Source organism: Lipotes vexillifer, unplaced genomic scaffold, assembly GCF_000442215.2.
Source record: "Lipotes vexillifer unplaced genomic scaffold, Lipotes_vexillifer_v1.1 scaffold1485, whole genome shotgun sequence".
Taxonomy (NCBI): domain Eukaryota; kingdom Metazoa; phylum Chordata; class Mammalia; order Artiodactyla; family Lipotidae; genus Lipotes; species Lipotes vexillifer.
The window spans coordinates 45,257-58,134 of record NW_006783080.1 but is presented as its reverse complement, the minus strand read 5'-3'; the positions used below and the strand labels follow the sequence as shown (position 1 = coordinate 58,134).

The following is a 12,878-nucleotide window of genomic DNA, read 5'->3' as shown; positions in this document are numbered from 1 at the left end:
GTGATATCATATCTGGAGGGGTGGGATAGGGAGGGTGGGAGGGAGGGAGACAAAGAGGGAAGAGATATGGGAACATATGTATATGTATAACTGATTCACTCTGTTATAAAGCAGAAACTAACACACCATTGTAAAGCAATTATACCCCAATAAAGATGTTAAAAAAAAAAAAGTCGCAATCTTTAAGGCCAAGAAAATAATAGAAGACAAAATGGAAGTGTTGGAACCAATCATAAAACTATAATCCCAGCATTTGCCACCAGCTGGGTTCCTTAACCTCTCTTGCCTGCAATGTTCCCATAGAGATGGTATTCCTCTAGAATATATTAAATATAAAATATTCTAGAACCATGCAGTGATGATAGAATAAGACTACTATAACTAATGAACTGAGGTAAAGAAAAATCCTGAAACACTAGTAATTGTTGGGGAGTCAAGCAAGATGGCTCCATTCCAGCTGTAGCTCTGAAAAGGGGATTGGAATGGGGCTGAGTGCAATTTACACAACATATTTAAGCACATCTTTAGTCACAAAAGGTCTCATATTGGTTTTCTTCTGTCTAACCAGTGAAAAGTGTATTAAAAATAAAAAAGACATATCATTATAAACTCAAGGAACAAACTTACTAAAAATTACTTTCTATAAAACTTAGAAAATTTAGGAAACCATAAACAAGATGAAAAGACAACCCTCAGAATGGGAGAAAACATTTGCAAATGAAGCAACTGACAAAGGATTAATCTCCAAGATACACAAGCAGCTCAATATCAAAAAAACAAACAACCCAATACAAAAATGGGCAGAGGACCTAAATAGACATTTCTCCAAAGAAGATATACAGATTGCCAACAAACACATGAAAGGATGCTCAACATCACCAATCATTAGAGAAATGCAAATCAAAACTACAGTGAGGTATCACCTCCCACCAGTTAGAATGGCCATCATTAAAAAGTCTACAAACAATAAATGCTGGAGAGGGTGTGGAGAAAAGGGAACCCTCTTGCACTGTTGCTGGGAATGTAAACTGTTGCTGGGAATTGCACTGTTGCTGGGAATGTAAATTGATACAGCCACTATGGAGAACAGTATGGAGGTTCCTAAAAAACTTAAAATAGAATTACCATATGACCCAGCAATCCCACTACTAGGCATATAACCCTGAGAAAGCCATAATTCAAAAAGAGTCATGTACCACAAAATTCATTGCAGCTCTATTTATAATAGCCAGGACATGGAAGCAATCTAAGTGTCCATTGACAGATGAATGGATAAAGAAGATGTGGCACATATATACAATGGAATATTACTTAGCCATAAAAAGAAACGAAATTGAGTTATTTGTAGTGAGGTGGATGGACCTAGAGTCTGTCATACACAGTGAAGTAAGTCAGAAAGAGAAAACAAATACTATATGCTAATACATATATATGGAATCAAAAAAAAAAAAAAAAAAAAAGGTTCTGATGAACCCGGGGGCAGGACAGGAATAATGATGCAGATGTAGAGAATGGACTTGAGGACACGGGGAGGGGGAAGGGTAAGCTGGGATGAAGTGAGAGAGTAGTGCTGATATATATACACTACCAAATGTAAAATAGATAGCTGGGGGAAACAGCTGCATCACATGGGAAGATCAGCTCAGTGCTTTGTGACCACCTAGAGGGGTTGGATAGGTAGGGTAGGAGGGAGATGCAAGAGGGAGGGGATTTGGGGATATATGTATACATATAGCTGAAACTTTGTTATACTTCGTTGTACAGCAGAAACTAACACAACATTGTAAAGCAATTATACTCCAATAAAGATCTTAAAAAAAAAAATCTTAGAAAATTATTTTAAACAAAATTTCATCCTCACTAAAATGCATGAAAATGTGGTTCCTAAGGAATGTAAACAACAAGTTTATAAGAAATTCTATAGGTGACAGGGGAAAAAATAATTGAAAGAAAAAACCCCTAAAAATGTAGTAGAATAATTTGAAGCCATATTGGAAGGAAAACCAAACAGCATTCAAACTGCAGATAACAGAATCAGTGACAAAGAAGACACACTTGGTGAATTCTCTTTGAATAAAGAGGAAATGGGTCAAAGTAAATGTCAACTTGAGGTGAAAGTGTCACCACCCATTTTCCCCCATTTCTATAATTATAGATCTTCAGGAATAATGAAACAGGAGCAGCAGGAAACTAACATACATGAATAAAAGTTTCCAGAGATGAAAATCTTCATATGGAATTAAAAGCATTCTCCAGGAGGAGCTTCAAGATGGCGGAAGAGTAAGACGCAGAGATCACCTTCCTCCCCACAGATACATCAGAAATACATCTACACGTGGAACTGCTCCTATAGAACACCTACTGAATGCTGGCAGAAGACCTCAGATCTCCCAAAAGGCAAGAACCACCCCCCTCCACGTACCTGGGTAGGGCAAAAGAAAAAAGAATAAACAGAGACAAAAGAATAGGGACAGGACCGCACCAGTGGGAGGGAGCTGTGAAGGAGGAAAGGTTTCCGCACACTAGGAAGCCCTTTTGCGGGTGGAGACTGCAGGTGGCGGAGGGGGAAGCTTCGGAGCCACAGAGGAGAGCGCAGCAACAGGGGTGCGGAGAGCAAAGCGGAGAGATTCCCACACAGAGGATTGGTGACGACCAGCATTCACCAGCCCGAGAAGCTTGTCTGCTCACCAGCCAGGGCAGGTGGGGGCTGGGAGCTGAGGCTCGGGCTTCGGTCTGATAGCAGGGAGAGGACTGGGGTTGGCAGCGTGAACACAGCCTGAGAGGGGCTAGGGCACCACAGGTAGCCAGGAGGGAGTCCGGGAAAAAGTCCGGAGCTGCTGAAGAGGCAAGAAAAATTTTCTTGCCTCCTTGTTTCCTGGCGCGCGAGAAGAGGGGATTAAGAATGCCACTTAAAGGAGCTCCAGAGATGAGTGCGAGCCTCGGCTATCAGCGTGGACCCCAGGGACGGGCATGAGACGCTAAGGCTGCTGCTGCCACCACCAACAAGCCTGTGTGCTATCCACACTTCCCCTCCCGGGAGCCTGTGCAGCCTGCCACTGCCAGGGTCCTATGATCCAGGGACAACTTCCCCGGGAGAACACACGCACGCCTCAGGCTGGTGCAATGTCACGCTGGCCTCTTCCAATGCAGGCTCGCCCCGCATCCGTACCCCTCCCTCCCCCCCGGCCTGAGTGAGCCAGAGCCCCCGAATCAGCTGCTCCTTTAACCCTGACCTGTCTGAGCGAAGAACAGACGCCCTCAGGTGACCAACACACAGAAGTGGGTCCAAATTCAAAGCTGAACCCTGGGAGCTGTGCAAACACAGAAGAGAAACAGAAATCTCTCCCAGCAGCCTCAGGAGCAGTGGATTAAACCTCCACAATCAACTTGATGTACCCTGCATCTGTGGAATACCTGAATAGACAACAAATCATCCCAAATTGAGGAGGTGGACTTTGGGAGCAAAGATATATTTTTTCCCCTTTTTCTCTTCTTGTGAGTGTCTGTGTGTATGCTTCTGTGTGTGATTTTGTCTGTATAGCTTTGCTTTCACCATTTGTCCTAGGGTTCTGTCCATCCATTTTCTTGTTTTGTTTCGGTTTTTTTACTTTTAAAAAGATTTTTTCTTAATAATTTTTTATTTTAATAACTTTATTTTATTTTATCCTCTTTCTTTCCTACTTGCTATTTTTTCTCACTTTTATTCTGAGCCCTGTGGATGAAAGTTTCTTTGTGTGCCATCCAGGAGTCAGTGCTGTGCCTCTGACGTGGGGGAGCCAACTTCAGGACACTGGTACACAAGAGACCTCCCAGCTCCACATAATATCAAATGGCGAAAATCTCCCAGAGATCTCCATCTCAACACCAGCACCCAGCTTCACTCAAAGACCAGCAAGCTACAGTGCTGGACAACCTATGCCAAACAACTAGCAAAACAGGAACACAGCCCCATCCATTAGCAGAGAGGCTGCCTAAAATCATAATAAGGCCACAGACACCCCAAAACACACAACCAGACATGGACCTGCCAACCAGAAAGACAAGATCCAGCCTCATTCACTAGAACACAGGCACTAGTCCCCTCCACCAAGAAGCCTACACAACCCACTGAACCAACCTAGCCACTGGGGACAGACACCAAAAACAATGGGAGCTACAAACCTGCAGCCTGTGAAAAGGAGACCCGAAACACAGTAAGTTAAGCAAAATGAGAAGACAGAAAAACACACAGCAGATGAAGGAGCAAGGTAAAAACCCACCAGATCTAATAAAGGAAGAGGAAATAGGCAGACTACCTAAAAAAGAATTCAGAATAATGATTGTAAAGATGACCCAAAATCGTGGAAACAGAATAGAGAAAATGCAAGAAACATTTAACAAGGAACTAAAAGAACTAAATAGGAAACAAACAATGATGAACAACACAATAAATGAAATTTAAAATTCTCTAGAAGGGATCAATAGCAGAATAACTGAGGCAGAAGATGGCATAAGTGACCTGGAAGATAAAATAGTGGAAATAAATACTGCAGACCAGAATAAAGAAAAAAGAATGAAAAGAACTGAGGACAGTCACAGAGACCTCTGGGACAATATCAAATGCACCAACATTCCAATTATAGGCGTCCCAGAAGAAGAAGGGAAAAAGAAAGGGACTGAGAAAATATTTGAAGAGATTATAGTTGAAAACTTCCCTAATATGGGAAAGGAAATAGTTAATCAAGTCCAGGAAGCACAGAGAGTCCCATACAGGATAAATCCAAGGAGAAACACGCCAAGACACATATTAATCAAACTATCAAAAATTAATTACAAAGAAAACATAGTAAAAGCAGCAAGGGAAAAACAACAAATAACACACAAGGGAATCCCCATAAAGTTAACAGCTGATCTTTCAGCAGAAACTCTGCAAGCCAGAACGGAGTGGCAGGACATATTTAAAGTGATAAAGGAGACCTTACCCGCGGCCGCACCCGCCAGCGGGTGGGAGGGAGCCGAGGGCGACATGGCAGAGCCGTGGCCCTGCGCTGAAGGCCCCTGCTGCTCCCGCCCCAGTGCGGCTCCCGGCGTGCAGCAGATGCTGGACGAGATGGACTTCGAGAGAGGAATCTGGTCTGCAGCCCTGAATGGGGACCTGGGCCGAGTGAAGTATTTAATCCAGAAGGTAGCAGACCCCAGCCAGCCTGACTGCCGGCTACATGGCTCTGCACTATGCCAGCTGCAATGGGCACTATGCTGTGTGCCAGTTCCTGCTGGAGAGTGGGGCCAAGTGTGATGCCCAGACCCAAGGGGGAGCCACCGCTCTGCACCGGGCCAGCTACTGTGGGCACATGGACATCGCCCGGCTCCTGCTGTCGCACGGCTCCAATCCCAGGCTGGTGGACGATGACGGCATGACCAGTCTGCACAAGGCCACCGAGAAGGGTCACATGGACATTTGCTCCCTCCTCTTGCAACACAGCCCAGCCCTGAAGGCTGTCCGGGACCGGAAGGCACGACTCGCCTGTGACCTGCTGCCCTGCAACAGCGACCTGCGGGACCTGCTGGCCAGCTGAGTCTCTCCACTCCTGTCATAGGCTGCATGTGAGGTACACAGACTAGCCCTCCAAGCCCCTGCCTCGGTCAGTGCCCGAGCCACAGGGTGGGATCCTGAGGCTGGAGGACCCCGGAAGAGCCCCATTCTGGCCACTGGGGAGGTGAGGGCGGCGATTTGGTGGGGCTGCAAGTACTCCAGCCTGGACAGATGACCGTATTCTAAATTAGTTCATGTGGAAACATCTCTCCGTTTGGAAAAAACCAAGTTATATCCTTACCTCATCCCACGCACAAAAATAAATTTCGAGAAAAGACCCAAATCTGAAGATACAAAAGTATGTAAGCATGAGAAGAAACTGTGGAATATGTGACAAATGAACAGCTGCTTTCTAGCCGAGTGACCTTGGTACAAGTCACTTTACCCATCTGTCCTGTGTCCTCATTTTTATTTTTTTGCCTCGCGGCATGCAGGATCTTAGTCCCCCTGACCAGGGATCAAACCCATGCCCCCTGCAGTGGAAGCGCAGTCTTAACCACTGGACCACCAGGGAAGTCCCCTGCGTCCTCATCTCTAAGGTGGGAGTGACTACAGTGGGGCTACCTCAGAGCCCACATGGGGGTGAGACGAGTGAATATCTGGGGAGTGCTGTGGAGGGTGCCCGGCACCATGCGGGCAGTGTATGGGAGCTCCCACCTCCCCAGACCCTGACCAACACTTGCGTTTATAGTAATTTCATTCATTTTAACCGTCTGATAGACTACAAAGTGCTGCTGTTTTGTTGCATCGCTAATTGCTAGTGAGGTTGAACGCCTGTCTTCTGTGACCTTCCCGTCCATACCCTTCGTCCATCTAAAATTTTTCTCTTTTTTGACTCATAGGAGTTATTTATGTATTCTGGATATTGATCCTTTGTTATGTATATACGTACATAATTATCTTTTATCTTTTCTCTTTGATGCTGTTCCTTGTCTTAACTGTGTTTATCTGTTCATGGAAATTGGTTACCCCTGGTGTGGACGGCAGTTTGGCAATATCTATTAAAATTTAAGTGAACAGGGAAAAAATTAAAAAAATAAAGTGATAAAGGAGAAAAACTTACAACCAAGATTACTCTACCAAGCAAGGATCTCATTCAGATTTGATGGACGAATTAAAACCTTTACAGAGAAGCAGAAGCTGAGAGAGTTCAGCACAACCAAACCAGCTACACAACAAATGCTAAAGGATCTTCTCTAGGCAGGAAACACAAGAGAAGGAAAAGACCTACAATAAAAACCCCAGGGCTTCCCTGGTGGCGCAGTGGTTGAGAGTCCGCCTGCTGATGCAGTGGACACGGGTTCGTGCCCTGGACCGGGATGATCCCACATGTCGCGGGGCGGCTGGGCCCATGATCCATGGCCGCTGAGCCTGTGTGTCCAGAGCCTGTGCTCTGCAACGGAAGAGGCCACAATAGTGAGAGGCCCGCGTACCGCAAAAAAAAAAAAAAAACCCAAACAATTAAGAAAATGGGAATAGGAACATACATATTGATAATTACCTTACATGAAAATGGAGTATATTTTCCAACTAAAAGACATAAACTGGATAAATGGATACTAAATAAGACCCATATATATGCTGTCTACAAGAGACCCACTTCAGACCTAAGGAAACATACAGACTGAAAGTGAAGAGATGGAAAAAGATATTCCATGCAAATGGAAATCAACAGAAAGCTGGAGTAGCAATTCTCATATCAGACAAAATAGACTTTAAAATAAAGACTATTAGAAGAGACAAAGAAGGACACTACATAATGATCAAGGGATCGATCCAAGAAGAAATTATAACAATTGTAAATATTTATGCACCCAACATAGGAGCACCTCAATACATAAGGCAAAAACTAGCAGCCATAAAAGGGGAAATCGACAGTAACACATTCATAGTAGGGGACTTCAACACCCCACTTTCACCAATGGACAGATCATCCAAAATGAAAATAAATAAGGAAACACAAGCTTTAAATGATACATTAAACAAGATGGACTTAATTTATATTTATAGGACATTCCATCCAAAAACAACAGAATACACATTTTTCTCAAGTGCTCATGGAACATTCTCCAGGATAGATCATATCTTGGGTCACAAATCAAGCCTTGGTAAATTTAAGAAAATTGAAATCATATCAAGTACCTATTCCGAACACAACGCTATGAGAGTAGATATCAATTACAGGAAGAGATCTGTAAAAAATACAAACACATGGAGGCTAAACAATACACTACTTAATAACGAAGTGATCACTGAAGAAATCAAAGAGGAAATCAAAAAATACCTAGAAACAAATGACAATGGAGACACAACGACCCAAAACCTATGGGATGCAGCAAAAGCAGTTCTAAGAGGGAAGTTTATAGCAATACAATCCTACCTTAAGAAACAGGAAATACCACAAATAAACAACTTAACCTTACACCTAAAGCAATTAGAGAAAGAAGAACAAAAGACCCCCAAAGTTATCAGAAGGAAATAAATCATAAAGATCAGATCAGAAATAAATGAAAAAGAAATGAAGGAAACGATAGCAAAGATCAATAAAACTAAAAACTTGTTCTTTGAGAAGATAAATAAAATTGATAAACCATTAGCCATACACATCAGGAAGAAAAGGGAGAAGACTCAAATCAATAGAATTAGAAATGAAAAAGGAGCAGGAACAACTGACACTGCAGAAATACAAAGGAACATGAGAGATTACTACAAGCAACTCTAGGCCAATAAAATGGACAACTGGAAGAAATGGACAAATTCGTAGAAAGGCACAACCTGCCGAGACTGAACCAGGAAGAAATAGAAAATATGAAGAGACCAATCACAGGCACTGAAATTGAAACTGTGATTAAAAATCTTCCAACAAACAAAAGCCCAGGACCACATTGCTTCAAGGGGAATTATACCAAACATTTAGAGAAAAGCTAACACCTATCCTTCTCAAACTCTTCCAAATTATAGCAGAGGGAGGAACACTCCCAAACTCATTCTACGAGGCCACCATCACTCTGATACCAAAACCAGACAATGATGTCACAAAGAAAGAAAACTACAGGCCAATATCACTGATGAACATAGATGCAAAAATCCTCAACAAAATACTAGCAAACAGAATCCAACAGCACATTAAAAGGATCATACAACCATGGTCAAGTGGGGTTTATTCCAGGAATGCAAGGATTATTCAATATATGCAAATCAATCAATGTGATACACTATATTAACAAATTGAAGAATAAAAACTCTATGATCATCTCAATAGATGCAGAAAAAGCTTTTGACAAAATTCAACACCCATTTATGATAAAAACCCTGCAGAAAGTAGGCATAGAGGGAACTTTCCTCAACATAATAAAGGCCATATATGACAAACCCACAACCAACATCGTCCTCAATGGTGAAAAACTGAAACCATTTCCACTAAGATCAGGAACAAGACAAAGTTGCCCACTCTCACCACTACTATTTAACATAGTTTTGGAAGTTTTAGCCACGGCAATCAGAGAAGAAAAAGAAATAAAAGGAATCCAAATCGGAAAAGAAGAAGTAAAGCTGTCACTGTTTGCAGATGACATGATACTATACATAGAGAATCCTAAAGATGCTACCAGAAAACTACTAGAGCTAATCAATGAATTTGGTAAAGGAGCAGGATACAAAATTAATGCACAGAAATCTCTGGCATTCCTATATACTACTTATGGAAAATGTGAAAGTGAAATTAAGAAAACACTCCCATTTACCATTGCAACAAAAAGAATAAAATATCTAGGAATAAACCTACCTAAGGAGACAAAAGACCTGTATGCAGAAAATAATAAGACACTGATGAAAAAAATTAAAGATGATATAAATAGATGAAGAGATATACCATATTCTTGGATTGGAAGAATCAACATTGTGAAAATGACTCTACCACTCAAAACAATCTACAGATTCAATGCAATCCCTATCAAACTACCACTGGCATTTTTCATAGAACAAGAACAAAAAATTTCACAATTTGTATGGAAACACAAAAGACCCCGAATAGCCAAAGCAATCTTGAGAACGAAAAACGGAGCTGGAGGAATCAGGCTCCCTGACTTCAGACTATACTACAAAGCTACAGTAATCAAGACAGTATGGTACTGGCACAAAATCAGAAATATAGATCAATGGAACATGATAGAAAGCCCAGAGGTAAACCCACACACCTATGGTTACCTTATATTTGATAAAGGAGGCAAGAATATACAGTGGAGAAAAGACAGCCTGTTCAACAAGTGGTGCTGGGAAAACTGAAGAGGTACATGTAAAAGTATGAAATTAGAACACTCCCTAACACCATAAACAAAAATAAACTCAAAATGTATTAGAGACTGAAATGTAAGACTGAACACTATAAAAGTCTTAGAGGAAAACATAGGAAGAATACTCTTTGGCATTAATCCCAGCAAGATCCTTTTTGACCTACCTCCTAGAGAAATGGAAATGAAAACAAAAATAAACAAATAGGACCTAATGAAACTTAAAAGCTTTTGCACAGCAAAGGAAACCATAAACAAGAGCAAAAGACAGCCCTCAAAATGGGAGAAAATATTTGCAAATGAAGCAACTGACAAAGGATTAATCTCCAAAATTTACAAGCAGCTCATGCACCTCAATAACTATAAAACAAACAACCCAATCCAAAAATAGGCAGAAGACCTAAATAGACATTTCTCCAAAGAAGATATACAGATTGCCAACAAACACATGAAAGAATGCTCAACATCATTAATCATTAGAGAAATGCAAATCAAAACTACAATGAGATATCATCTCACACCATTCAGAATGGCCATCATCAAAAAATCTAGAAACAATAAATGCTGGAGAGGGTGTGGAGAAAAGGGAACCCTCTTGCACTGTTGGTGGGAATGTAAATTGATACAGCCACTATGGAGAACAGTATGGAGGTTCCTTAAAAAACTACAAATAGAACTACCATACAACCCAGCAATCCCACTACTGGGCATATACCCTGAGAAAACCATAATTCAAAAAGAGTCATGTACCACAATGTTCATTGCACCTCTATTTACAATAGCCAGGACATGGAAGCAACCTAAGTGTCCATCAACAGATGAATGGATAAAGAAGATGTGGCACATATATACAATGGAATATTACTCAGCCATAAAAAGAAATGAAATTGAGTTATCTGTAGTGAGGTGGGTGGACCTAGAGTCTGTCATACAGAGTGAAGTAAGTCAGAAAGGGAAAAACAAATACCGTATGCTAACACATATATATGGAATCTAAGGGAAAAAAAGTCACAAGAACCTTGGCGTAAGACAGGAATAAAGACACAGACCTACTAGAGAATGGACTTGAGGATATGGGGAGGGGGAAGGGTAAGCTGTGACAAAGTGAGAGAGGGGCACGGACATACATACACTACCAAACGTAAAATAGCTAGTGGGAAGTAGCCACATAGCACAGGGAGATCAGCTCAGTGCTTTGTGACCATCTAGAGGGGTGGGATAGGGAGGGTGGGAGGGAGGGAGACACAAGAGGGAAGAGATAATGGGAACATATGTATATATATAACTGATTCACTTTGTTATAAAGCAGAAACTAACACACCATTGTAAAGCAACTATGCTCCAATAAATATGTTAAAAAAAATAAAAAATAAAAAAATAAAAGCATTCTCCAAATTCTGAGTAAAATTAAAACATCAATGCTTAGACATATTTTAGCAGGGTTTTAAAATTACAATGGCAAGAAAATATTATTTAAAAACTGATCACATCTACTTCTTACTGGTATCATTCAACTTAAATTGGGGGATTTTTGTGACAGGTAATGAGTTTTTTTATTATTACTTTGTAATTTTGTCTGAGAAATGGCCTTGACAGGTCTCTCTGAGTCTATCTCAAAGTGACACATATGAGATAATTCCTGATATACGAGAGTTGAACAAAGAATTAATCTTGAGAAATGCCCCCAGAGAGCAGCCCAGAAATAATACAGAAAGTATGGGACAGAGGGACTTCCCTGGTGGCACAGTGGTTAAGAATCTGCCTGCCAATGCAGAGGACCTGGGTTCGAGCCCTGATCCGGAAGATCCCACGTGCCGTGGAGCAACTAAGCCCATGTGCCACAACTACTGAGCCTGTGCTCTAGAGCCCACATGCCTAGAGCCCGCGCTCTGCAACAAGAGAAGCCACCACAATGAGAAGCCCACATGCCACAATGAAGAGTAGCCCCTGCTCGCTGCAACTAGAGAAACCTATGCACAGTAATGAAGACCCAATGCAGCCAGAAAAAAATTAAATAAATTTATAAAAGAAAAAGAAAAGAAAACATGTGACAGAGAACTGGGAACATAAAAGAAGCCCCAACATGTGTTTAACAGAAGTTTCAGGAGAGAAGAATTGAAGTAATAGTCAAAAATAATCACATGCACTTTGAATACATGTGTTTTTCTTCCTCTCTAGAAAAGTTTGAACCAAAATCTAATTAAAACTAATAGAAATAAATCCACATCTAGAAAAACTATAGACTTCACTATAGTTTGTAATTATCTTACTCTATTTGCTATCCTTTTATGCATATTCTGTCTCATGTATCTCATAGATAAACAGAAGTAATCTCACCAACATAAGTAAATTACAGGTGAAAATAGACTAAAATTCCCAAAATTCTTGGGGAAAATATAAAATGTGGAGATTTTTAAACCAACCAGATTACTACTCAAGGGAACTAGGTGTTTTCAGATGGAAAAGGACTAAGCTCTTTCTTTCAGCAGGGATCTGTGGATGGTAAACACTGTTAAATAATTGCCACAGCAAGAAGACAGGAAGGAATGGAATGTAAAACAAATGGTGAGCAGAAAACTAAGTAAAATATTGGTAAATATAACTAATAACTGAAATCTTATTTCAAAGGTAGAACTAAGTTTATAAACATTAATAGAAAAAACAGAAAGGGTGACCTTGGTATCTTCAGTCTCATCCCAAGGAGAAAACACCAGCACACTCATGACACACTGTATAATTACAGACCTTATTATAAAATATAAATTTTAAATGTCTTTTTAAAATTTAAATCAGTGAGGGGGAAGAAAGAATTTTATCAAGCCAAGAGAAGGCAAGGAAGGAAAAATAATAATAAAGACAGTACAAAATAAGTTGTTAGAAATGTCTGAATATACCAGTAATTATAATAAAAATGGACAGATTAAACTCACCCCTTAAGACTATCAGATGAAAAGCAGGCAAGGAAACAAACAAAACCAACAGTTATGCTTCAAATAAGATATGTGTCAAATGAATCA

General features: G+C 40.8%; 1 pseudogene; it reads left to right on the top strand.

Annotated features, from left to right (window-relative positions):
• Nucleotides 1-5,005: 5,005 nt before the first annotated feature.
• On the top strand, nucleotides 5,006-5,555 carry LOC103080398 (ankyrin repeat domain-containing protein 39 pseudogene; annotated as a pseudogene).
• The last annotated feature ends 7,323 nt before the right edge of the window (nucleotides 5,556-12,878 follow it).